Here is a 2,500-nt window from a genome sequence, read left to right on the forward strand (position 1 = left end):
CGTTGGGCCAAGTACCGAGCCTTGAGGTACACCCGATGTGACTGCAATCTCTGCCGGTCCATCTGTGGTATCATACATCAGCACACGATTCCTAAAATAATCACCAATGATATCATAAAGATATTTAGGAGTGTTAATTCTCTGTAAAGCATTTGCAATCGCCAACCATGAAGCACTGTTAAAAGCATTAGTAACATCTAATGTAACAACCGCACAATACCGTCCACTGTATCTGTTTCTACTTCTAGCTACCGAAACAATGTCCACTACCCGTTGAATCGCATCAACTGTTAGATCGACGACTTCTGAAACCAAATTGGTCGTCAGACAGTCCGTTGACCTCCTCGATGTGTGCATTTAGCCGTTGCACTATGATGCGTTCTAAACCTTTACCTGCCCGTCTAGTAGACAAATGGGGCGAACTGAACCCAGTTCCCCTGGTGGTTTGTTCGGCTTCGGTATTAACACCAACCTCTGCCTTTTCCACTCATCGGGGAACTTCGCGTTCTCTAAACAGCCTTGGTAAACCCTGCAAAATGCATCGGTTGCAGTCAACATACCAACTTTCAGCGCCTCATTCGGGATACCATCTGGTCCCGGCGCCTTCTTGTTAGGTAGTCTCCTGGCAACCGCAAGAATCTCATCATTAGTTACCCTTTCAAACTCTCGTGGCTGATCGATACGATAATCAGGCCACACCGTGTTTGGGTGAGTAGGAAAAAGCTCGCTCACCACTTCCCTAAACTCGTCCAATGTCATGGTTCGGGGTCCAATCGAACCCTCGGCCACTTTCTTGAACGTATGATATACTATGCCAAATGATGCGTTGTTCGCTGTTCCCAGGAACTCTTTCCACTTCCTCTGTCGGGTATGCTTGATCCAATCGCTTGAGGGCATTCCGTGCCACCTTGAACTCGTCCCTAAAAGTAGAATAGAGATCAGTATTAAAAGCTCTTTGCGCTAATCGATCGCGGTGTTTGCACTCTTTGCGAAGTGCCTCAATCTCTAACGTCCACCAAAATGCACTCTTGTTAGGGTGTACCTCTTACGTTTAGTCATCGTCGCATTGCACGCCGTGACAAGTATACGCATTAAGTCTTCGCTTGTTGTGACCTCGGTCTCAAAAGCGGCTTGCATCATAACTTCAAATATATCTTTGCTAAAATACTTGATGCTCCATCCCGTTATGGGTCGGGACAGATTACGCACGCTTTGCGTCTCAAGATCTATTCGTATTGCACGATGATCCAGAGTTCATATAGCTAGATAACACCTCCCACTTAAATGATCTTGCTACGGTTCGGCTCGCAAAAGTAAGATCAACTACTGACGTGCGCCCTGGTCCAGCATAAGTTGGGGTGCTGCCGTCGTTCAATAAAATTACGTCAATCTGCGCAAAGGTTGATAAAACCAACTCACCTCTTCGTTTCTGGGTTTCTCCACGCTCGCCAAGTTGGTTGTTCCAACTTACTGACCAAGCGTTGAAGTCCCCCGATAACGAATTTGTGGATACCGGTTACGGCCATTACCGTGTTATCCAACATGTTCTGGAACTCTTCCATACTAAATCTAGGTGGCGCGTAAACGCTAACCACTCGCATATCACCTATGTCAACTATCATTAAACCCTTCAAGAGCCTTACTGACTACCTTAACTGGTAAGTCCGCGTTAACCACTACCGCTGCTGTGTTATCGTCATTGCGTAACACTTTGACGTTGGTTGTTGCCAGATACGGATCTGCAATCAACACTATATCCGCAGATTCTTCCCTAATCGTTTGCCACATTAACTGAAATGCAGCATAACTATGATTCTGGTTATGTTGTAGCAACCTAACCATTATGGTCTAATCGTTCGCCTTCGGGGACACATATAACTGCCCGTTGCGTGAAGGTTCTGTGACCTCGTACCGCAATCAAACACTTGACAGAGTTGGTACAAGCTTGCTTCTTGTGTCCACTCAAACCGCATTCCAGCACAGATTACTTCTGTCTGGTTCCCTACAATGGTAGCTCGTATGGCCTACCTTCCAACACTTATAGCATTTCTGCTCTTCCATAACCTCGCGGATATGGCATATCGACCAACCAACTTTCAGCTTTCCCAAATTCAGGAAGCTTTGAAAGTCTGGCAGCGATACGTTGATCCGTGCCCACTGCGTACCGGCCGCGCGGCCTTTCTTCATTTGATACGATCTGTTTCTATCTCGATGTTGAGCTGTGCTTTGACAGACTCCGCAACCTCCTCTGGGGTGGTAATTTCATCGAGATGCATGATCTCAATCATTTTAGAAGGAGCTAGCGTTCTCACTGACGCCTTGCCCTTCACCGCTTCCTTAACCTTTGGGGCAATTGCACTAGCAGAACTACCCTGCTTAAGTTCTAGCAACATGCCTCCATTCTGGGCCCGTCGGACCTTAGAGATTGTCTCTCCAACCGATTTAAGAGCATCGGACTGCTTCATTTCCTTGAGCAATTTCGCCAGCTCCTCGGAAGTGC

General features: G+C 46.9%; 1 pseudogene; it reads right to left on the bottom strand.

Moving 5' to 3' along the window:
• LOC120907961 overlaps positions 1–2,500 on the bottom strand; it is a 9,133-nt pseudogene that overhangs the window by 2,920 nt on the left and 3,713 nt on the right.

The sequence above is a fragment of the Anopheles arabiensis genome (genome assembly GCF_016920715.1).
Source record: "Anopheles arabiensis isolate DONGOLA chromosome X unlocalized genomic scaffold, AaraD3 X_pericentromeric_contig0027, whole genome shotgun sequence".
Classification (NCBI taxonomy): domain Eukaryota; kingdom Metazoa; phylum Arthropoda; class Insecta; order Diptera; family Culicidae; genus Anopheles; species Anopheles arabiensis.